General features: G+C 41.7%; 1 protein-coding gene and 1 pseudogene across 4 annotated transcripts in view; both read right to left on the reverse strand.

Moving 5' to 3' along the window:
- The window catches only part of NTRK2 (neurotrophic receptor tyrosine kinase 2), a 394,884-nt gene that overhangs the window by 108,279 nt on the left and 260,931 nt on the right, over positions 1-25,674 (reverse strand). The gene's annotated exons all lie outside the window — the stretch shown is intronic.
- LOC146399442 (U2 spliceosomal RNA) lies at positions 17,710-17,814 on the reverse strand (annotated as a pseudogene).

The following is a 25,674-nucleotide window of genomic DNA, read 5'->3' on the forward strand; positions in this document are numbered from 1 at the left end:
CAAAAGAGACAAATACATCAGCTATCTTGTATGACTCGATATTCGGTTATATCCTCACAAGCAGAACTTCTGTATGTCAGAGGAGAAGCCATCTCTTTCAATGTCCAAAAAAAAAAAAAAAAAAAAGGAAAGCAACACATGCACATGGTAACAAGCCAAGAGCCTTAATATAGAGAGATGTCCCTTTCCATACACTTCCCTGTCCTTGGTCCTACGCTCCTGGTAAACCAATGCCATACAATTTGAATCTTGGTTTTCCAGGGATTATCTCCATAACTCTAATCAATATGCTATTCCTCCTGGTCCTGTTTTCAGATGATTATTGATTCTCACTATATAAGAGGAGGATTTTGCTCATACCATCTCCCCCCTCCTCCCAGTGACTGGAGGCTATATTAATGTGTAGCTCTTCTATATATTATCTGTTATACTGTACCTCTATTTCAGCCAGTATCCTGACACTCTTCTGTATATGATGAGCATACTAGCATCTTCCCTATGTCCCATAAACACATTGGGGTATATCTTTTGAGCTTGACCTTTACCGCATCTGCATCAATATTATCGTCATGTACATTCAATTCACAATATGAAACAGTTAATTGTCTAATGTTTCTAAAAACTGAAAAGCAATAAGCAGAATTTATGTTAACATATCCACCTTAATACTGTACACTAGAAGACTAAGTGGATGCCAGGATTACATTTGCTTTTCTGCATGCCTGATGTCATGCACAGAGCTTCTGAGCTACTCGAAGGAGAAGGTTCATGGTATCAAGATCCAAAGACTTCTCTTTCCCAAGCATCGAGATTGTTCCAGCATCACAAACTCTTACATTTAGAAGGGTGAGCAATGAGGTCCTGCTGTACAGCACAGGGAACTACATCCAATCACTTGTGATAGAACATGATGGAAGATAATATGAGAAAAAGAATATATACATATAGGTCACTTTGCTGTACACCAGAAATTGACAAAACATTGTAAATCAACTACATTTTATTTATTTATTTATTTATTTATTAGTCTTTGATCTTTTTCGGGCTGCACTCGCAGCATATGGAGGTTCCCAGGCTAGGGGTCGATTCAGAGCTACAGTCGCCGGCCCACACCACAGCCACAGCAACGTGGGATCTGAGCTGCATCTTCTACCTACACCACAGATCACGATAAAGCAGGATCCTCAACCCACTGAGGGAGGCCAGGGATCGATCCTGCGTCCTCATGGCTACTAGTTGGGTTTGTTAAACACTGAGTCACAACGGGAACGCCTCAACTATATTCTTTGTTCCAGCATCAAATTCAAGTAAATATATTTTTCATTTCCTCAGGCGGCACTTAGTAGATTTCTCAAAGTGCAGTCTAGGGTGCTTCATCAACACTGAGAAATCATCTTCATTTTTTTTCTTTGATAATTGTCTCCCTACCATTTTTCTCTCTGTTCCCATTATGATTTGGAAGCCTTAATGATCATATGTCACCTCTCAGGATACAATCAAACTATACGAATTCCCTCGCATGAATTGGCCATCTCTTTCTCCCCTCTTTTCTTCTCCAGCACTGTTTCTCTCTGCCTTTTTGCTCTTTATGCTAGAAAACTTTCTTGTCTCTCTTTCAGACCTGTGATGGAAACCTTTATTTCAGCCATTATATAGTTAACTTTTGAGTTCCTTATCTTATAATTCCTTTTTCATAGCTACCTAACGTTGATTTATGGGTATAAAAATCTCACATCGAAGAATAATTTTCTTTTCCCCTTAAATTTTTTTCCTCTCCCTAAAAAATTTCTGTCCTTCTCAGGGTCAGTTTTTCTCTTTGGACCTTCTTGTTCAGGTGCTTATTGGCCTCTCATGTGGAATAAATCTTGAATCCTGTTCATATCGAAGAAAGATTGGATAGCTAGGAAGGGTTTCCTGTGTTCTTACATCAGTAATGCTGACGTCAGGTAGGAAGTTTGGTTAGGAACTGAGCCATTGGTAGAACACAATGGAAGGCCTTACTTTAGGATGAATAAGCAGAGAATGGAGCATTCAGCTGGAGTATAAACATGCCAGAGTAAGAGGACAGTACTCTGGGGTCCCACTACCCAGCCTACTACTAGCCCTCATCCTCTAGGACAACCCAGCAATTCCTGCACAAGAGCATTTTAGACTTTCTTTCCATATGAGGATCAATAATGGGCTACCTGCTTTTCTGCCCAATTGGAGGTGAGAGTACATACCACTCATGCAGTTGGCACTCTTTTATTTTAAGCCCTTTCCCATTGTTTCTTTCTACCGAACCTGCTACACTTGCTGGCCCTAAGCCTAGAGCTATTCCAAGTTCCACTGAATGGGGCCCTCCTGCCCCAACTGCAGGCCCCCCATAGCATATTCTGAGATGAAGATTCTTCCACTATGTTTCATGCATCAACACAGTAACCATGCACCATCCCTCTTCCAGAAATCTATTGAAAAATCTCAGCCATGAAAGATTCAGCCTCTTTTTCACTTCCCTCTTACCAATAAGGGGCAAACAGATAAGCTCCACTTAGGGATCTGGATGGCATGTCTTCACTATCTTACCAGGGAAGTGCTCCTTGGAGTCTTCACATAGCAGGAATGTTCACCAAGAGCTTAGCCAAGATGCCTGAAGAACTTAAAGAATCTTTTCATTTTACAAATGAGGACAGCAACGGAGTTCCCATTGTGGCTCAGCACTAATGAATCTGACTAGTATCTATGAGGACTTGGGTTCAATTCCTGGGTTCACTCAGTGGATTAAGGATCCGGCATTGCCACATTGCCATGAGCTGTGGTGCAGGTGGCAGACGTGGCTCGGATCTGGCATTGCTGTGGCTGTGATGTAGGCTGGCAGCTGCAGTTCTGATTCCACTCCAGCCCAGGAACTTTCATATGATACAGGTTTGGCCTTAAAAAAGAAAAAAGAAAAAAAAAAATGAGGACAGCAAGGCATAGCAAAAGTGCTCATTTCCCAGAGCTGAGCCAGGACCCAAAACCCATTTTCTGGCCTTCAAATCCAATACTATTTTCATTATACCTCAATTGTTCTCATTACAGACTTTTATCAACCAAACACTACATTTAATTCAAAAGTGTAAGAACAGGGGAAGGCAGGGAAGATAAAGGCTATATGAAATGAGCAGAAGATCACTAAAGCCTGGACCTGAAAGTCAAATCACCCTTCTTCTGTCGCCACCAGATTTACCCCTTTTGTCCTCTGCCTATTCACATGCTCCATCTTTGAGAAGCTGCAAAGCCTTGGGTGTGAACTCATGTCAAGAAGTGTGGTGTTGAAGGCAGTTTATGAGCTGAGGGCAGATTTATAACGTGAGAGGCGTAGCTCTTGGGTTCCTTTCTTGCTGGCTTAGTCCTTAGCATAAGGACTTGTTTGGTGTGCTCCCATCAGCTGGGACACTTCCAAACTTTGGCGTCAATGCTCCAGACTCAGTTTTTTGGAGAACAGTTATAAAAAGCACACAACTAAGTCACATTTCCTAATCACAGTGCTTTAGAGAGAAGAGAGCTATTCGAACCCATTGGGCTTGGATCTTGTTGGGGTTCTTGTAGGGGGTCGGACAATTCTGGCTCCTGCTATTTCCTGAGTTATAATGAAGTCTCTTCTAGAAATTGCCTTCTCCGAAGAGAGTGTCAATGCGACTATTACAAAGGGAACTACTTATGCTGGGTGATTAAAAGTTCTGTTGTTTTATGTTAATAGGAACCATTCACAACTGGGATTAGCTTGGTCTAAAGTATTTAAATGACATTAAATATTCAGAGTAGATTATATCAAACTCATTCAAGAAAAACGATGTGACTGGCAAGGGATTAATTAAACAGTTCATACAGCTCGGTATCAAAAAAACAAAACAATACAATCGAAAAATGGGCAAAAGAAATTTCTCCAAAGACATACAGATGGCCAACAGGCTCATGAAAAGATGCTCAACATAACATTACTAATTATTAGAGAGACGCAAATCAAAACTACAAGGAGGTATCACCTCACACTGGTCAGAAGGGCCAGAATCAAAAAGTCTACAAATAATAAGTGCTAGAGGGTGTGGAGAGAAGGGAACCCTCCTACACTGTTGCAGGAATGTACATTGGTGTAGCCATTATAGAGAACAGAAAGGAGCTTCCTTTAAAAACTCAAAACAGAGTTACCATGTGATCCAGCAATTCCTCTTGTGGGCATAGATATGGAAAAGAGGAAAACTCTGATTCAAAAAAATACATGCGGTCTCCGGAGGAGACAGTTTGGGGGGTGGGGGTGTGTGCTTGGGTTATGAAATCCTCTGAAATTGGATTGTTACGATCATTATATAACTACAGATATGATCAATTCATTTGAGTAATAAAAAAAAATAAAAGTGGGTTATTGCACACACACAAAAATACATGCACCCTAATGTTCACAGCAGTGCTATTGACAATAGCCAAGAGATGGAAACAATGCAAATGCCCATCAAGAGAGGAAGGGATAAAGACCACGTGACATAGACACACAATAGAATACTACTCGGCCATAGAAAGGAATGAAACAATTCCACTTGCAGATGGATGGATCTAGAGATTATCATACCAAAGAAAGTTAGACAGAAAGAGCAAGACAAATACCATACAATATCACTTATACATCGAATCTATTAAAACTGCTGCCAATGAACTTATTTACAAAACAGAAACAGACTCACCAACATAGAAACGAAACTTATGGTTTGTTTTCCAAAGGGGAAAGGAACAGGGAATAAATTGGGAGACAGAATGAACAGATACACACTACTGTATACAAAATAGATACACAAGGACCTGCTGTATAGTACCGGTAACTATACTCGATTGTCTATTAAAAACTATAACGGAAAAGAATCTGAAAAAGTATATATATTTATATATATATGTGTGTGTGTATATATAAGTATACATAAGTATATATATATATATACATATAATTGAATCTTATTGAATCTTTGCTGTATACCTGAAACTAACACAACATTCTAAATCAAGTATACTTCAATAAAAAATTAAATAAGATGAAAATAATAAGCCAATGTTAAATCACATGTCATGCTGAAGTGAAGACACTAAGCAGCTGATGGCATTTTGTCTCCATAAGTGGGACTAAACAATGTCCAGCCCTGCCTTTTAGCCCCACCTGGGGCCTGCGTGGACAAGTCTCCAGGGAGAACCTGATCCCTCAGGAGGACTGAAATCTGCCGAGTTAAACTGATTGTTAGGACCTAACATCAGACTCAGGCCCCCTATCTGATCCCGGTTCCTCTACCTCAAAATACTTGCATGAACCAGCAGCATTTGCAAGGAACAATAAAATATTCTTAGATTACCCACCACCACCACCACCACCACTTTATGGATGTGCACAGGACGATACTGAAGGGGAGTGAGATCCCTATGAGCCCAGGTGGAACCCCCATAGCCACATAAGGAGCCAGGGAAAGCCTGGGAGGAAAATGTCCATTGAGAAAGAAAAGCGTGAAAAGAGGAAGAAAGTGTCCTCTGGTCAAGGCCCAGGGTGGTGATGGGGGAAGCGGTGAGTGAAAATGACCATAATTTGCAGGCAGGGAATTAAGAGGCAGAAAGGAAGTCTCTGTACCATCGTGGCTAATAACTACATAACTTACAGCAATTCACTTAATGGGTCTGTCCACCTTCGATTTCTCTCCTTCAGCTGGAAAATGGGAAGAGAAATGCCTGACCCCCTGCATCCTCGCGAGAACAATATGATATTCTAGATAAAAAGCACTCAGAAAAATACAATGTACTATAAATGTTACATGGTGTGACCACTGCTCTGGAGCAGTTTGACCCTCAAGATGACGCAGTGCCTTACTGACGCATTTTATGGGTTCCATTTAACATTACATATTATAGACAAAGGACAATAACAATGGGGCCTTACGGTTCATAAAGTACACTCACGCGTTATTTTATTTCGGCAGGAAAACAGCTCTGTGAAGTGGGCTGTGAACATTTCCCGAGTTCCATTTTACAGCTGAGGAAGCAGAGGCTCAGAGAGGCCGAGGGGCTCATTCAACGTTGCCGAGCTGGACAGCTATAGAACCAGACCCCAAGCTTGGCCTTTTGATTCCAAGTTCAATGTTCTTTTACAAATTTTTTTATTACAGTTGATTTACAATGCCCTGTCAATTTCTGTTGTACAGAAAAAGTGACCCAGTTATATATATATATATATATATACACACATTCTTTTCCTCACAGTATCTTTGATCATGTTGCATCACAAGTGATTGGATATAGTTCCTTATGTTACACAGCAGGAGCTCATTGCTTACCCACTCCAAATGCAGTAGTTTGCATCTACTAAGCAAGTTCAATGTTCTTTTTACCAGAGTGGTATAGTGGGCATTGTGGAGACTAATGATGATAAAAGTGAAGAATTCATGCTAGAGATAAGACTTGTTGATAAGATGCTAAGATCGATGCAAGATGCTAATGCGAGATTAGTGCCGTGCATTTGCCAATTAGATGGATAGGAACTCGAGAAGGGAGAAGACAATGTGGATAGTAATTACAGGAAAGGATTTACAGATTTAAAAAGGTCTGGGTTTCCATGTGAAAATGGTTTTCTTTGAATAGTTGGAGATAAAGGAGAAGAAGCAAAAGCATGAAGTCATGATAATGGGAAGAGAATTGCTTTGTGGTTTCTGTTTTTTTGGGTTTTTTGTTTCGTTTTGTTTTGTCTTCTTTATGGTCGCACTTGTGGCATATGGAGATTCCCAGGCTAGGGGTCAGATCAGAGCTGTAGCTGCTGGCCTATGCCACAGCCAGATCCGAGTCATGTCTGCAACCTACACCACAGCTCATGGCAATGCTGGATCCTTAGCCCACTGAGTGAGGCCAGAGACCATACCTGCATCCTCATGGTTACTAGCCATATTCGTTTCCACTGAGCCATGATGGGAACTCCAAGGATTGCTCTGTTTAATCAGGGGTGTATAAGATATGGTGGGCTAGAAGTTTCTGTAGACATTCTGATCTGGGACTGGATGGGAGAGCCCAAAATTTATGAGGGGGTCTAACTTTGATCCTACAAGCCAGGGGGAGCTATTGTTTCCTTGACAAGGGAGTGGCATTATTCTTGTAGTACATTGTCTGGTAGGGAGATGCATCATGTATTAAATGCACCCAGAAACACAGAGAGTAGCTAGGGGATTGTTGCATTAATACCAACATAATCCTGAAGTCGAGGTCACAGCAGTGACAGTGAAAATAGAAGGAAAGCTACAAATCCTAACAGCCAAATCACTGGGTCATCAGAGCTAAAGAATCATTCACTCAGTAACTATACTCTACATGAGTCTCAGAACCATAGTTTTCTTCATCATGTTTTCCCTAACCATGGTGCCAACTTAAGTGATCCAAAGTTGCCAGAGCAAAGAGTTCATTCGAAATTGCCAGAATTTGTCAAAAAGGTTCCTTATTGCATTCCCTGGTCTTCTATCCAAGAAGACTTCTCAGAAATGATATGGTTACACACATGTGCAAACACCACCGGGGTCCCCTCGAGGTCTTCCCAATGCCTTGAACTGGTGATTCATATGAATCTCTGCATCTAATGTCAGAAGATGTTGCCAAGTGTCACCTTTCATTGGACCCATTACAGCTCCAAGGAGGTGAGGTGGAGATGGGGAGAAGAAGCAGGCGCAAAGGAAGGAGCCCCAAGTGTGGAGCAGAGAAGGAGGAAGAGATGGACAGGAAGACATGGACCAGTATGATACTGTGGGTGGAGAGCCTGGATCCTAGTAGCATGGTTGCCTGGTCCAGCCAGGGCTCGGTGCTTGAGTCTGCCTTTCCAGCACCTATTACCTGAACCCTGCCCCAAAGCAAAACAGGTTAACAATTGAAATCAGTTCCCTTTCTTTGGTTGGCAGGTGGGTTCACAGATTTGGTCAGATCTGAACAATCTCCATTTTCCTGAGGGGATTTTACTAAAGACATACTTTCTCTTTAAATCTCAGCAGCACTGCTGTGTTTTCCATTCCCTCTTCATTTCAGCATGTGGGCATCACACACACACACTCACACACACACACACACGCATCTCACACACTGCACCGACAGATGCTTGCCAGTCAATGAAGTGACGTTACTCTGCCATGGGGATGTGTGAAATCAGGAGGTGGGCAGAGGCACCACGGCACAATCGATGTAAATGGGATTCTTCTCTCTCCTGTGCCTGTTTTGTTGGCTCACAGAGCATAGGAGTGAATGAGCTTCATTGGGGACAGAACCATATGTAGGAAAACCCTTTTCTTTTTATGGTCATTCTATGTTATGACTATATATATATATATATAATGACTTCATGGGACTGTCACCTTTAGAGTCATCCTGGTTGGAAGAATTGGGCTCCTTGCTCTCAGAAAAATCCAACCGAAGTGACCTTTCTCCCATAAAAATGTCAACAATGTACAAACAGCACTCCCTAGAAAAAAGCAGAGCAGAGGCCCTCCTATGGCCTCAAGGCTGGGTACAAGCTCCATCGCTGTCATGATCGCTTCAGTACCTCAAAGCAGCTCCCTTAGAGCTGATGATGACAATGCTCCATGCTAGGCAGCTGTCACTGCTGCCAAGGAACTGTCAGCCCAGCCTCCCCCCAACTCCTGGCTGCACACATATTCGTGGGTCATTCCAGCAGAATGACCAGCAGCCCAGACTCTGGCAACCCAGAAATCGATGACGTACACCAAGTACCTGAGAGCATAATTTTATGATTCCATGGGGATTTTTATCCTGCCTGGAAAGAACTTAGGAAAGACAGATGTTTATTTTGGGTCAGACACATTTACATCATGCCCGATGGTGTGTGAAAAATGATTTGTCTCACCTGACGTGGTTAGACTCCCCACAAGAACTTCCCTGACCCCAAAGTCACACCTCTTTCCAAAACCAACCAATACCAACAAGCCAGTTTCCTTGTTTAAATATGAAATGTATGGTGGAAGGCAAGTTCCAGGACACTGGGAGAGGATGAGACGCCGGAAGGCTAATTAACAGGACTGGGGAAGGGAGTGTGACAGACTCTCACACACAAGTGAGCTGGCAGCCCTAACTAATTAGCAACAATTAATTTTACAGTAGGAGCAAGAACACATGTATTATGTTCTATAAAAGCTTAATAGATGTCACCGTAAATCACTCCCATCTCTCCCCTGAAATTCAACTTGTAAGCAGACTGCCTTTTGCAACCTTCAGGAATGAACAATCTAGAGCTTCCCGCTCTCTCTTGGATCTTCCTAGGAAAGCAAGATGGCTTCTTCTCTGCCACTCGGCCCTTGGCAAATCTCAGCTGTAGTAACTGAGGTTGGCATCAGCAGGCTCCGCCCTGATCCAGCCTGGAACCAATTCTCATTAAAGAAATGAGCAGCCTGGGAGTTCCTGGGAGGATCGGGGTCCATGGCGCTGCTCCAGACCAGATGTTCCCAGAAGGAGCTTCTTGCCTGAGACAGAGAACAGATTTCTTCATCTATGTCTCCTCCTATCAATTGGAAACGCCTGCAACAGAACCCTATGCAGAGAGGCTGGGGCTTGGTGGGAAAGAGTGCTGGGAGCAACCAGTCATGTCTGCTAGGCGCTGGGACTAGAAGCACTGTTAGTTTTGTTTCTTCTGTTTTGTTTTCATTTTCCACCATTTTTTAAAATGGTGGTAAAATACACAGAACACAATATTTACCATTTTAAAGTATCCTGTTCAGCGGCATTAAGCACATCATAACGTTGTGCAACCATCAGTACCAGCTATCTAGTTCCAGATTTTTGTCTATCACCCTGAATGGAAAGTGAAGTACTCACCTCTCATCTTCCTATCCCACAGCCCCTGACAATCAATAATCTGTTTTTTCTCTCTATGGATTTACCTCTTCTGGATATTTCATATGGATGGAAGCATACAGGACATGTCCTTTTGTGCCTGGCAGCTTTTCCCTTAATGTTTTCAAGGTTTGTTGTGTTGGAGCAGGTATCAGCACTGCTGTTTTTGATCACCTTGACTAGTCAGTCCCATCTTTGGCCAGGATTCTCCTTCCATTTCCTTAACAGCATCTCAGTTCTCCTTTAAGTCAAGAACCCACTACAAAGCCCAGCCAAGTCGTTTTTTTTTTTTTTTTTTTTTTTTTTCCCTTCAGGCCAGGGGTCACACAGGCGCTGCAGCTGCCGGCCTTCATCACAGCCCACAGCAATGCCAGATCCGAGCACGTGTCCATGACCTACACCACAGTTCACAGCAAAGCCGGATCCTTAACCCACTGAGTGAGGCCAGGGATCAACCCCTCCTCCTCATGGATAGTAATTGAGTTTGTAACCTGCTGAGCCACCATGGGAACTTCCCGGCCAAGCCTTTCGAGGCCTCTTTGTCAAATGGTGGCACTTTATGTTTCATCTTCCCAGGCACTTGGTGGGACTCTGAGAGGGCGGATGAATGGAAACTAAGACTCTGCTGTTTATTATACAGCTGTTGCCACCATGCTCCACAACCAGACTGGACTCCCTTAGAATGGAGGTAGACCTGATCCATTCTTCATAATACTGCACATTGCTTTCTTACGACTGATAGGTTTCAAATGCCAAATATTAGCCAGGTGAGTTCCTCTAATCCCGAATCTACACTGGAGCAGCTTCATTAATTTTACAGAAAGCTCAAAGGAAAGCTTGAGATGTCTAGTGGTGTGGATGTGACCTCTGCTTCCAGGATGATGGAGTAGATACACTCTTCTCAACATTTCCCTCTAAGCACTACTGAGAACCCTTAACAATATATATAAAGCTGACATCAGAAGACTCAAAAGGTGGAGAAAGGGCAGATTCACTAGAAACCTTGCAATGCCATGATGATAGGTTCCTTGAATTTTTACTTTTGCTTCCTATATCCATACCCTGGAGCTGAAGAAGCCTGCAACCTGAAAACGCCAATGGACACAGACAGAAAAATCCCCAGCAAAAGGCTGCTCTCTCCTTCTAGAGGATAAGCAGAGGGACAGCCTAGCAATATGGAAAACTCATAAACAGGAACTTGTCTACGCCTGCCAAATTCCATATAGAAATTGTCATACCACCCCGAGCTGTACCAGCAAAGGCCAAGTGGGGAGCTGAGACTCTCATCCCTACCCTGCAGCAACCAAGCACTGCATTCTTCCCTGGAGGGGTGGTGTCCAGCCAAGTGAAGAGTCAGGACTTTTGCCACCACCTGTAGGAAAGAGGACACTCCTCCTGCCCTGTCTCCCAGCCCATACACAGTGGTGTCCATGAAGACATACACAAGGAGATGTAAGGAGCATTCCCACGCCTCCCAAACAAGGAGGTACCAGTGCAGGTCTACTGAGGTACTGGAACTTCCACCAATCCAACAGAAGTGAGGAGACCACCCCTTTTGGTGTTTAGTAGAGATCAAGTGAACAACCTAGATGTTTACCTTCACCTCCAGAAACAAGGCAGAGTCCCCTTCTTCTTGTTAGGGTGTTATCAGAGGAAGCTAGTTAAAACAGAAGCTTTTAAGAACTGAGTCTTAGGACAAAATACTTCAAATAGTCAGTTTTCAATCAAAAACCACTCATCACACTAAGGACCAAGAAGTTCTCAAGCTAAATGTAAAAAACAATCAGTAGATGCCAATGCCAGGATGACAGTGATATTAGTTATATGACAAAGATTTTATTTATTTTTTGTCTTTTCTAGGGCTGCACCCGTGGCATATGGAGGTTCCCAGGCTAGGGGTCAAATCAGAGCTGTAACTGCCAGCCTACACCGCAGCCACAGCAATGCGGGTTCTGAGCCAAGTCTGCAAGCTATACCACAGCTCGCAGCAACACTGGATCCTTAACCCACTGAGCAAGGCCAGGGATCGAACCCGAAACCTCATGGTTCCTAGTCGGATTTGTTAACCACTGAGCCATGACGGGAACTCCTATATGACAAAGATTTTAAAGCAATCACCATTAAAAAATGCTTCAGTGGACAATTATAAACACATGTGAAATAAATGAGGGACAAAAATAAGTCACAAGAAAGACAGAGGATCCAAAGGAATATGGGAATTTTAGAACTGAATAAAGCAAAACCAAACTTAAAAACTTATTAAATGGGCTCAACTGCAGAGTGGAGGAGACAGTGAAAAAGAGTGAATAAACCTGAAGAAAGAACTACAAAATTATCAGATCTGAACAATAGTTTAAAAATTACTGAAAACAAACAAAGATAGAGCCTGAGACACTGTGTGGAACTATAACAAAAGTTGTAACACTCGTGTTATTGGAATCCCAGAAAAGGCCAAAGAAAACATGGCCAAAAAAGTAGTTGAAGAAATAATGATTGAAACTTCTCAAATCTAACAAAAGACATAAACCTGAAGCTTTAAGAAATAAACCCCAAACAGGATAAACCCAAAGATATATACATTATGAAGATTATAATCAAACTTCTGAAAACTAAAGATGAAATCTTGAAGGCAGTGAGAAAGAAACTATTTGAATGGTAATGAATTTCTCATATGAAACCATGGAGGCCAGAAGAAAGTCACACGTCCTTATTCAAGTGATCAGAGAAAGGTAAGTACCATCGACTCAGAATCATAAATCCAGTGAAAATAACCTTTAGAACAAGGGAAGAAAAAAAAAATCATTGGCAAATATAATTCATTTGCCTTCTCTTTTTTGAATTTTCTAATTTATGTTTGGTGGCAAAACAAAAATTATAACATTGTTTTACTGTAAATGTATGTATGAAAAATACTGAAGATAATTAAATTATAAATGGAAAAGGGAATGTAAGGGGGAGTAACGTTTCTACATTTCATTTGAACTGGTAAAATATCAAAACAGTAGACTATGAGAAGTTATATTAATATAATACCACGAGAAAGCACTAAAAAGGTGTACAAAGGGGCACATTCAAAAATACTATACATACATCAAAATGGAACTATAAAAAATGTTCAAGTGACATTGACCAGAAGAAGGCAGGAAGAAGAAGAAAGAGGACTAAAATCAGCAACAAAAGAGAATAAACAGAAAATAAAAAATAAAACGAGAGACTTAAACCCTAAGATATTAATAATTACCTTAAACGGAAGGCTCTAAGTATTCCAATTAAAAAAACAGAAAGGGAGATATGGATCAGAAACACGACCCAACTGTATGGCATCTATAAGAAAGTCACTTCAACTATTACAATATGGGTAAGCTGAAAATAAAAGGGTGCATGGAAGATGATCATGAAATGCATCAATTTAAAGAAAGCAGAAATGATTAAATTAATATTCGATAAAGGAAACTTCAGAGAAAGACAATTACCAGAGAGGGATATTATATAATTGATAAAATGATCAATCCACCAAAAAGGCATAGCAGTTCTAAATGTGATTGCACCAAGAGGGTGGGAAAATTTGTAAGAAAAAAGTGAGGTAAACTGAAAGGAGAAATAAACAATTTCACAATTATCACTGGAGACTTCAATATCTCTCTTTCAATAATTGATAAAACTACTAGACCGATGAAGGATGAAGACGACCTGAAAACACCATTAACCAATAGACTCTAAATGACATTGACAAGACATTCAACTCAACAACTTTCCAAGTACCCACAGAACACGTACCAGGATAGATCATGTTGAACAAATGACAACACACTTAAATGAGTTGAAATCATGTAGTGTGTATTCTCTGACCACGATGGAGTCAAAATAGAAATCACGACGGAATGAAAATATAAGACACTAGAGACATGCAAATTAAACAACATCTGTGTAAATAATCCATGGATCAACAAGGATATTTCAAGGACATTTTAAAGAAATACATTGAACTGAATGAAAATGAAAACACAACATATTAACATTTATAAACCTCAGATCAAGAAACGCCAAGAGGAAAATCTGCAGCATGAAATGTTTACATTAGGAAGAAAAAACCCCTTCAAATTAATGTGCTAAGCTGCCACAAGAAACTAGAAGTACAAAATAAGCACAAAACAAGCAAAGGCATTTTAAAGGATAAGAACAGAAAGCAATGAAATTGAAAACAAAAACGATAGAGAAAAACCCTGATCCAAAAATTTGGTTCTTTGAAAAGATCAATAAAATTGACAAGTCGCTGGGAAAAAAAAAAAAAAAAAACTGACAAAGACAATAAGAGAAGACAGAAATTACCCAAATCAGGAATGAAACCCTATAGACACTACAGACATGGAAAGGATAATAATAGAGTATTATGAGCAGCTCTACACACATAAGATCAGTGTGGATGAGATAACACAATTCTTTGAAAAGCAGAAACTACAATTCACCCAATATAAGAGATAGAAAATTTGAACAGCCCTATGTCTTCCAAGGAAATTTAAAAACTCCTCAAAAGGAAATCTCCAGCTCCAGATGGTTTCACTGGAGACATCTACCAAACATTTAGAGATTTAATTCCAATTCCACATAATTCCTTCCAGAAAATAGATGAGAATTTCTTTCTTTCTTTCTTCCTTTCCTTTCCTTCCTTCCTCTTCCTTCTTTCCTCCCTCCCTCCCTCTCTCTCTCTCTCCCTCCCTCCCTCCCTCCCTTTCTCTCTCTCTCTCTCTCTCTTTCTTTCTTTCTTTCTTTCTTTCTTTCTTCTATTTAGGGCTGCCCTGGCCGCATATGGAGGTTCCCAGGCTAGGGGTTGAATTAGAGCTGCAGCTGCAGGTCTATTCCACAGCCACAGCAATATTGGGTCCGAGCCGCATCTATCACCTACACCACAGCTCACGGCAACACCAGATCCTTAACCCACTGAGTGACGCTGAGAATTGAACCCACATTCTCATGGATACTAGTCAGGTTCATAACCTGCTGCTCCACAAAGGGAACTCTGAAGAGAGAGTATTTCTAAATTCATTTTTAAAGCTATTATTACCCTGCTACCAAAGCAGATGAAGATAGTGCAACAAAGAAATCTACAAATAAATATCCTTCATAAATACAGAAGTAAAAATTCTTAACAAAATACTAACAAATAGAATTCTTTAATATATAAAAAGAACTATACACCATGACCAAGTAGAATTTATTTCTGGGATGGAAAATTGGTTCAATATTCAAAAGCCAATCAGTGCAATCCACTGTATTAACAGGCTTAAGAATAAAAATCACCTGATTTTTACCAACTTATGAAGAAAAAGCATTTGACAATTTTCCACACTTGTTCATGACGGATACTCTCAAAACACTGAGAACAGAGGGAAACGTCCTCAACTTGGTGTGAACATACACAAAAAACCTACAGATAACATTATACTTAATTGTAAAAAGCAATATATTTACAATGTATTTACTTCCCTTTAAGATCAGAATGAGGCAAGGATTTCGGCTCTCTCTCCTTATTCAACACAGTAGTGGACGTTCTAACCAGTGCAACAAAGCAAAAAAGGAAATAACAAGAATACATATGGGACAAGAAGAAATAAAAGTATCTCTATTTGAAAAGGCCATGACAGTCTATATATAAAATTCCACACAATCTACCAAAAAAACCCTGCCTAAAGAAAATGAGTTCAGCAAGGGTGCAGGATACAAAATAAACATGAAGTCAATTTTATTTCTCTAAGCTAACAATGAATGTGTGGACATCAACATTAAAAAGGCAATGCCAGGAGTTCCCGTCATGGCTCAGCAGTTAACAAACCTGCCTAGAATCTATGAGGATGCGGGTTTGATCCCTGGCCAGTGGGTTAAAGGATCCAGCATTGCCGTGAGCTGGGGTGTAGGTCAAAGATGTTGCTTGGATCCTGCATTGCTTTGGCTATGGCATAGGCCAGCAGCTGCAGCTCCGATTCGACCCCTCGCCTGGGAACTTCCATATGCCATGGGTGCAGCCCTAAAAACAAACAAAAAATGCACTATGATTTAAAATTGCTCCAAAGATACGCAATACTTAGGTGAACTCTAACATGATACATGTTCCGAACTTGTACGTTGAAAACGACAATGCTGATGAAAGACATTAAAGATCTAAATAAATGGAGAGAAATACTATGTTCAAGGGCCTTTGGAGGCAACAAGGCTCTGTTGACATTGCTTTCAGACTTCTGGCCTCTAGAAATATGACAGAATATGTTTCTGTTGCTTTAAACCATCACATTTGTGGTAATTTTTCATGGCAGCTGTAAGGAGCTAATACAATAGCCTTTCAGCAAATGGTACTTCAGCAGCTGGACATCCTTGGGTGAAAATCTGAACCATGACCTACGTCTCACACCTGAAACAAAAACTAACTAAGAAATAAATTAAGCTTAAATGTAAACCATAAAACTCTAGAACTCTTAAGAGACAAAGAAACATAAGACAATCTTCAGTATTTAGGGCTAGGCAAAGCATTCCTGGATTTGATTCTGAAAGCATGATACATGAAAAGAAAAATTAATAAAATTAACCTAATCAAAAGTAAAAGTTTTTACTAAAGATTCTATTAAGGGGATGAAAAGACCCCCAAAAAACACTGGAAGAAAATATTTGCAACCATATATTTGACAAAGTATCTAGAATACATACAAACTCTCAAAACTCAGTTTTTTTGTTTTTGCTTTTTTAGGGCCGCACCTACAGCATATGGAGGTTCCCAGGCTAGGGGTCAAATTGGAACTGTAGCCACAGCCACAGCAATGTCAGATCTGAGCTGCACCTGCGACCTACACTACATCTCACGGCAACACTGGATCCTTAGCCCACTGAGCAAGGCCAGGGATTGAACCTCCGTCCTCATGGATGCCAGTCAGATTCATTTCCGCAGAGCTTCAATGGGAACTCCTCAAAACTTAGTTGTTAAGAAAACAACAACCAACCCAATTAGAAGTTGGACACGAAGAGATATTTCACTGAAAAGCATCTCCAGATGGCATGGCAGATAAGGACATGAAAAGATGTTTGAGATAATTAGCCATTCAGGAAATGCAAAGTAAATCTGCAATGAGTGTCACCACACACCTATGGGAACAGCTAAAGTAAAAATCGTGACACCACCAAATGCTGACAAGGGTGAAGAACTGGGTCTCTCATACGTCGCTGATGGAAATGTAAAATGGTCCAGCCATTCTGCAAAACATGTTGGAAGTTTCTTAAAAAAAAAAAAAAAAAAAAAAAAGCAACACAAACCACAACTACATATGCGACGACCACACCACCCAGCAATTGCACTTCTGGGCATTTATCTTAGAGGAATGAAAACTTACCTTCATACAGTGTACACACATCTTTATAGCAGCTTTTGATGTAATAGCCCCAAACTGGGGACAATCCACATGTCCTTCAGCAGGGGAATGGATAAACAAGCTGTGACACATCTGTAGCGTGGACTATAACTCAGCAATAAATAGAAACTAATTGTTTTTTGGCCTCACCAGTTGCATGTGTAAGTTCTGGGGCTGGGGATTGAACCTACGCTGTAGCAGTGACAACCCCAGATCCTTAACCCACTGAGCTACCAAGGAATTTCAAAACAAATTGTTGATACACACAAAAACCTGGATGGACTTCTGGGGAATTATGCTGAGTGGAAAAAAAAAAAAAACAAAAAACAGAAACTTTGAATGGTTGTATCCTTTATGACTCCATATATGCGACATTCTTGAAATGAAAAATTTGTAGAAATAGATAGCAGATGAGTGGTTGTGAAGGGGTTATGGAAGAGGGAACCCGGGACCGGGGAATGAGTGTAGCTATAAAACAGCATGGGGACAAAGGACATATCAGATATTAAACTGATAAGAACAGATATTATACTTGATCTTAGCCAAGAGGCTGGTAAGTGATCAACTCTACTTCAATAAAAACTTTAAAAAAAATGAAAAAAAAGGGGAGGGGGGAGTTCCCACTGTGGCCCAGTGGGTTAAGAACCCAGCGTAGTCTCTGTAAGGATCTGGATTCAAACCCTGGCCTTGCTCAGTTGGTTAAAGATCTGGCTTTGGCACAAGCCAAGTGTGGCTCAGATCTGGTGTTGCCATGGCTGCAGGGGAGGCCTCAGCTGCAACTCCAATTGGATCTCTAACCTGGGTAATTCCATATGCATCAGTTGCAGCCGTATAAAGAAAAAGAAAAAAAGAAAAAGAAAAGAAAGCAGGGGACAGCATGGGGAATTCTGGTGATGAAAATGCTCTACATCTTGACTGCATCCACGTCACTATTCCAGCTATGTCACTATCCCGTAGTTTTACAAGATGTTACCATTGGGAAACTGAGTAAAAGAGACATGGGCTTATCTCTAACCACTGCCTGTGAATCGACTATTCTCTCAAAGTAAAAAAGTTTAGTTTAAAAATATCAGAGGCAGGCCTCCTGGCCCTGGATAAGTTTTTAATATGGACGAAGCACTTTCCTTGCTTGTAAGGAACAGTTTGCCACTAAAAGCTACCATTCATTATGAACAGTTCTGGCTGTGGTCCCACCTGCATCATAAGTGAGCTCCTTGAGGGCCTGACTCACGCATTATTTATCCATAAATACCCCACAGCGCATAGAAAGCCCCCTGCTATGTAGTAAGTGCTCAATAAAGGTGTGTTGACTTAATGTTTTTATCAGTAATGCCCTGAGTATGTTAGTATGTGCCTGGTGCACTGTTAAAGCATCCACTGCTAAAGCATCACTTGCTGCAAATGAGGAAAACATTAAAGGAATGTGTCATGGAATAAATTAATGCCATCCTCAAAAAAGCAATTAGATCTCTCTGTGTTTTCACTAGTCTTCTGTTGATTTATTTTTCTTTGTTTTCATCAGGTTACAAACATGATCGATGCTCATCTTAGGAGAGTTTTAACGTCTAGGGAAAAAAGGCGGAGGAGTTCCCGCTGTGGCTCAGTGGGTTAAGAACTGAGGGTTGCGAAAAGGCCTTGCACTGTACTATTTTCATGAACAGACGAGTCACTTCTAACTTGACATGTTGTACTTCCCAAGTGCTTGAGCTCTAGTTTCTTGTTCATTGAGTCATCCCTTCATCAGACTTCTGCCGAGGATCTGCCAAAGGCAGGCAGGCAGACCCAGAGGTAAACTGGCTCCCTGCATTCTCCTACAAATAAAATGGACCACGCAGTTGAAGGGTCCAGTCAGAGGAAGCCTAGTTCTCTTTTCTGGTGGCTGGCATCAGAATAGCCTGTTTCCTGTATTTTGACAGCTTAAAAGGATAGTGCTCCCTGGTTAATGATATACACAGTTGAGTATTTCCCCAGTAGTAAAGGCTTCCAGAGGGCATCTCCAGGGGACAGGCGCCACAATCAATAGAGAAGGTAAGAACCAGCCAAAAGCTATCGACTGGCCTTAAATAAAAGGTTCAGAAACTGTCAACTTGGGCAAAATTCTGAATGGTTTCAAATGCATCAGAAATAGAACAAAGCAAAAAGAAACACAAGACAAGATGCTAGGAGTCCACGACCATATTATTTTATACCAAATTCATATTCTTGAAAAAACTAGGAAAAGGAAAGCAAATATTAATCGCTTTTTTTGGCTGCACCCATGGCATCATGGAAGTTTCAGGGCCAAAGATTGAATCTAAGCCGCCAATGTGACCTATGCCACAGCTACAGCAATGCTGGATTTAAAAAAAAAAATTTTTTTTATTATTTTAGGGCCCCACCTGTGGCATATGGAGGTTCCCAGGCTAGGGGTCGGTCCAATTGGAGCTCTAGCTGCAGCCAGAGCAACACCAGATCTGAGCTGCATCCGTGATCTACACCACAGCTCATAGCAGCCAGATCTTTAACCCACTGAGCAAGGCCGGGGATCGAACCTGCATCCTCATGGATCCTCGGCAGATTCATTTCTGCTGAGCCACAATGGGATCTTTAACCCACTGCTCCAGGCCAGGGATTGAACCTGCACCTCAATCAGCAACCGCAGCCCAAGCTGCGGCAGAGACAATACCAGATCCATACAGGAACGCCAGCAAGTAAGTGGTCATCTTTCAAGGGAAAAAAGTAATACCTCCAAAGACAACCAGGCCAAATCTGTTACTTTATCAGATTATTTCACAGATTTCCTGGTACTTTATTATTTTCACGCCCGCCCCCCCCCCCCCAATATTTGTTGCTGGTAGAAATCTTATCTACCAGGCTGAGAAGAATTAAAGTAAAGCTTTTGCAATTTTTGCCAGACAGGTCCAAAAAAATCTGTGTGGTATTGTTTGTTCCACATTTTGAAAGCAAAGTAAACTCAGAATGTGTTTCTGTTTGTTTATTGCTCCTGTTAATAATAACGGGGATCCAAAGAACACAGACTTTTACCAAAATACTGAGTGGGATGTTAAATGCAACACGCCTTTCAGTTCATTTTCTGAAAAATATTCTGTCACTATGGAAATGGCTGCACAACTTATCCAAACGAAACCCATCCTTCCCAGATGAGGACCATCTGACTGGGTTTACCAGATGTCCTCATCTTTCACATATGACGATCTAGCAAAACCTGCATTAGAAATGGTCCTGCCAGCGACACACAGAGTGCTAGGTGTCAGGTTCACATTCATCACCACTTATTATGAGTGGTAGGTGATGCTAAATATAGGTTTTGGGTGGTTTGAAGGAGATTCTCACGTTTCAGTTCAACAAAGATTGATTCAACACTTGCTCCAGGGCTGTTGCAGGTGACCTAACCCCCATTGTATTTTACAGAAATGCTTCAAATTTCCCCCAAAACATACTGGATATTCCCAAGCCACATAACTGGTTAAGGTTTTCCTTATTTTTAAGAGAAAGAACACCCAGAGTTCCCACTGTGGCTCAGTGGGTTCAGAACCTGACATAATATCCATGAGGATGCATGTTTGATCCCTGGCCTCATTCAGTGGGTTAAGGATCCAGAGTTGCCATGAACTGCAGTGTAGGTTGCAAATGAGGTTTGGTGTTGCCATGGTTGTAGTTTAGGCCTGCAACTGCAGCTACGATTCGACCCCTAGCCCAGGAACCTCCATATGCCTTATGCGGCAGGTGTGGCTGTAAAAAGAAAAAAATAAATCAGATAAAATAAAAAATAAAAAAAGAACACACATTTAAACATTACATTTACAAAAGGAAAAAGATATAGAATAAGTCCAGGCAGGTGTCAGGAAGAGCCAGATGCCGCTGTTTATTGAATAGGTACACTTTACAAAAGAAATAAACAGACCCCATGAAAGCAAAGCAGTCTGTCCACAGGGGCGGTGTGGCAGCTGCCTACATGAGTTCTCAAGAACACCAAGGATCCTTCTGCCTGAAAATTTCCCTAAGCAGCTCTAAAAGCAGCTCTGTCGGTCCTAGGATGACCTATAGTCTTCATGGACCTGGATGTTATGTGACTGGATGGGGCTCACGATTGTTCACCAATCCTAGGCAGGGGTGGAATGGGTCCATTTAGACATACTAATATTTGAACATAGTGAGGTGTTTCCATATTGATGGAAAATACACAAGTTTAGCAAAGGCCACTGATGTAAGGGCGGCAGAAGTGGGAAGAACCAGGCAACTGGAAAAGCCGAAGCAAATCTATCTCTCTCTCTGCGTCTGCGGTTCTCATTTGCCTTAGGGCCTCACTACCAGACCACAGAGCCACAGTCCCCACCCAAGGTGGTCCCTCTGCCCATCGGAGCTGGTGAAACTGTCCTCCAAGGCTACTGATTGGCTCCATCTCTTGAATCCAGTTTTTCTCTCTGCCTTCATCTTCTTTGTCCTCTCATATTTTTTCTCCCATGACACTGGTTTTCTTGTTTCCTCTCTTCCCTATTTTCTTTTTGTTTTGGCTCTTCCTGAATTCCACACATTCCATGCCTTGAATTTTGTAATTGGTGGTCTCCCTTTTTTTCCCACCCTCGTAACACATTCTCTCCAACTACAACCAGCCATTTGTCTCAAAGCTCAAATCCTCTTCCCACACAGATCTCTCTTCATCAACATCTCTAGTCCTGTGGCTCTCTGAAGTGTGTTTCCAGGAAACTTTTCACTGAACGTCTTTCCTACTCTTCAAAGCAAAGCATTCCCATTGAAAGAACATTGTAAATCAACTATACTTTCTTTAAAAAATTTTTTTTAAATTAAAAAAAAAAATTGAATGCATCTTTGGCTTCCCCAACCTGGTGCTTCCGTGTGTCCTTCATATCTCTTCTCTCACACACACAGTGATTTAGAATTTCCCCCGGTCCTCACAGTATATAGCCAATCAGTAGCTAGATCTCACCTGCCTACCTCTGTCATTTCCCCCACATCTGCCTGTCTTCATTCATTCCTTTCCCTGCCATCACCGGACAAGACCCTTCCTCCTTTAATCTGTGTTAATAATCACCCATGCAGGAGTTCCTGTCGTGGCACAGCAGAAACAAATCAGACTTGGAACCATGAGGTTGCAGGTTCGATCCCTGGCCTCACTCAGTGGCTTAAGGATCCAGTGTTGCTGTGAGCTGTGGTGTAGGTCACAGACACGGCTCAGATCTGGTGTGGCTGTGGCATAGACCAGCAGCTACAGCTCCGATTCGACCCCTCGCCTGGGAACCTCCATATGCTGTGGGTATGGCCCTAAGGAGACAAAAAGACCAAAAACAAAACAAAACTAAAAAATATCACTTATGCAGAACCCACCCACCTGACACTCCCAGTTAACTATCTTCAGGCACCAGGCAGATAAGATCATTCCCTGATTTTGATGGCAATCCAAAGAAGACATGTTTTTACATAGTACACATAAACCAGTGTTCACCTAAAATTTTATAAAGCCAATCTGCTCTCAATAAGGTAATACACTTTAAAAAAATCCAACTTAATTCAATTTGATTTTAATGTCTTTTTAAAAAGGACTAATATGAACTGAAACATGCAGTTTTGAAAGCACTGGTTTATAAGACAATTTGGTAGAAACTCCTTTTTTTTTTTTTTTTTTGGCCGCACCTGTGGCATGCAGAAGGTTAGGGATAAAACTCGAGCCACAGCAGTGACAACACCAGATCCTTAACCACTAGGCAACCAGAGAACTCCATAATTTGGTAGGAACTTGTTTTTCTCTCATCACCTCTGGTATTCTACCTTCTACCATTCAGGTGAAGCAGAAAACTTCACTGTTCTTTCATTATGCCCGACACTTTTTTTTTTAACCATGATAGATTACACACAGCACAAAATCTAGCATCTTAACCATTTCTAAGTGTACAGTTCAGTGGCCTTAAGCACATTCACACTGTTGTGCAACCACCCTCTCACCCATCTTCAAGCTCATTTCTTTCTTTTTTCTTTTTCTTTTTTTTTTTTTTTTGTCTTTTTGCCTTTTCTAGGGCCGATTCCATGGCATATGGAGATTCCCAGGCTAGGGGTCGAATCGGAGCTGTAGATGCCGGCCTACACCACAGCCACAGCAATGCAGGATCCGAGCCACGTCTGCAAGCTACACCACAGCTCACGGCAACGCCGGATCGTTAACCCACTGAGCAAGGCCAGGGATCGAACCCGCAACCTCATGGTTCCTAGTCGGATTCGTTAACCACTGTGCCACAACAGGAACTCCCAAGCTCGTTTCTTAAAAAACTTCGTACCCATTAAAAATAAGAACTCCCCACTCCCCTGGCCCACAGCCATTGACAACAACCATTCTATGTCTTGTCTCTATGAATTTGACTCCTGCATGTACCTCGTGTAAGGAGAACCATACAGTATTTGTCCTTTTGTGGCTGGCTTATTTCACTCAGCATATAGTCCTTCAAGTTTCTCCATGTTGTGCGTGTCAGAATTCCCTTCCTTTTTTTTTTTTTTCGTCTTTTTTAGGGCTGTACCCATGGCATATGGAGGTTCCCAGGCTAGGGGTCCAATCAGAGCTGTAGGCGCCAGCTTATATCACAGGCACAGCAACACCAGATCTGAGCTGCATCTGCGACCTACACCACAGCTCATGACAACACTGGATCCTTAACCCACTGAGCGAAGCCAGGGATCGAACCCATGTCCTCATGGATGCAAGTCAGGTTTGTTAACTGCTAAGCCATGACAGGAACTCTGAGAATGCCCTTCTTTTTTAAGGCTGACTACCAGTTCACTGTAGGTACACACATTTTGTTTGTTTATCCATCCATCGAAGGATACGTCACCTTGTACTTTGAAAGCCCTGCTTCTATGCCCATATCGTGACCCTGCACATTCCTAGGTTCTATTACACACACACACACCCCTTTGAAAACCCCGCCATGACGTTGGCACGGGGCTAACAGTGCCACCCAGTGTTTTACTTGAGGAAACTACCCTTCCCCGGACAAGTCCACCATCTCCCTTCTTCCCCTTTGCACTACCCCTCTCTATTCCCCACCTGTATTGTACCTTCGAGAATAAAGATAACTGCATTTGGAGTTCCCGTCGTGGCACAGTGGTTAACGAATCCGACTAGGAACCATGAGGTTGCGGGTTCGGTCCCTGCCCTTGCTCAGTGGGTTAACGATCCGGCGTTGCCGTGAGCTGTGGTGTAGGTTGCAGACACGGCTCGGATCCCGCGTTGCTGTGGCTCTGGCGTAGGCCGGCGGCTACAGCTCCGATTCAACCCCTAGCCTGGGAACCTCCATATGCCGCGGGAGCAGCCCAAGAAATGGCAAAAAAAAGACAAAAAAAAAAAAAAGAGCACATACATCATCCCAAGCCATATGCCTTTTTCACCTAATGCTATATAGTTACAGCACCCTCATGTCACGATCCACCTTTCTTTTTTCCTTTTCCTTAAAGGAAAAAATATATCTTTAATGCTCTTTGAGGTTGACAAGCCTTAGCAAGGCTAGGAAAATACCGCTATAAAGAAGAAGAAAAGCCAGTGATTTATAAACTAAAATGGAGATGTCTTTTCTATCTCATGGAAATATTTGGATTAAGACCAGCCTTACTTTCCATTAGTTTTCATGGCAAAACTCGAGATCTGACTTGAGGGAGATAGACATCTGCGAGTGAGCCTCATCTTCTAACCCCCACTTAGGAAATTGTTCCTGTAACAGTAGCGCTTTCAAAACGCTGGCTTTATAGTCAGCAAGCATATGTAAGAAGAGGAAACTACCTCCTTTTTCTTCACAGGCTACCTTGTGACTTAAAGTGACATCCCTAAATTTTCATCTCTGATATCCCAAGAGAAAAGAGAGCTTGAATGCAAACATTTATAGAAAATTCAGATGCCCTTTTTAGCACTGGCTTCCACTTTCTCAACAACTATGGTTGTGATAAGAGAAAATATGAGGGGGGTGGATGACAGTAGAAAACAGCCTCCGAGGTGAAGGTATGAAGAGGAGAGACAGCAAAGCATGTGATCAAACCAGAAGGTAGAAGCCATGTTTAAAGACTAAATGGCTGCCTCGCTGAGAACTTATTAAAATTCAAAGGTATTTATAAAGATTAAAAATTAAGATTGGCTGAAGTTCTACAGCTAGGCAAGTTCTCTGCAAATTCCATTAATAATTAAAGCTCTTACAGCATTCCATGTGATTCCTAGAGGAATGCATTAAAGACGTGGTGTGTCCTCTGCCCAAGGTTAGGCAAGAAGCCAACTCAATGATGAGGATTAGAATTCATGAATTCTTAGTTCAGAACACCATGTGCCCAGCGTACAGGGGAGGAGAAAATAACCCATAATAACTTCTGATTAAGAAAGGGAGGCCAGAGAAGGTATTTTGAAGTAAGGGCATTTCTAGAGTTAAGCTGT

This window comes from Sus scrofa, chromosome 10 (genome assembly GCF_054392235.1).
Source record: "Sus scrofa isolate SSC_HxYL_T2T_F1_AM1 chromosome 10, Sscrofa_HxYL_maternal_Yorkshire_Landrace_v2.0, whole genome shotgun sequence".
Taxonomy (NCBI): domain Eukaryota; kingdom Metazoa; phylum Chordata; class Mammalia; order Artiodactyla; family Suidae; genus Sus; species Sus scrofa.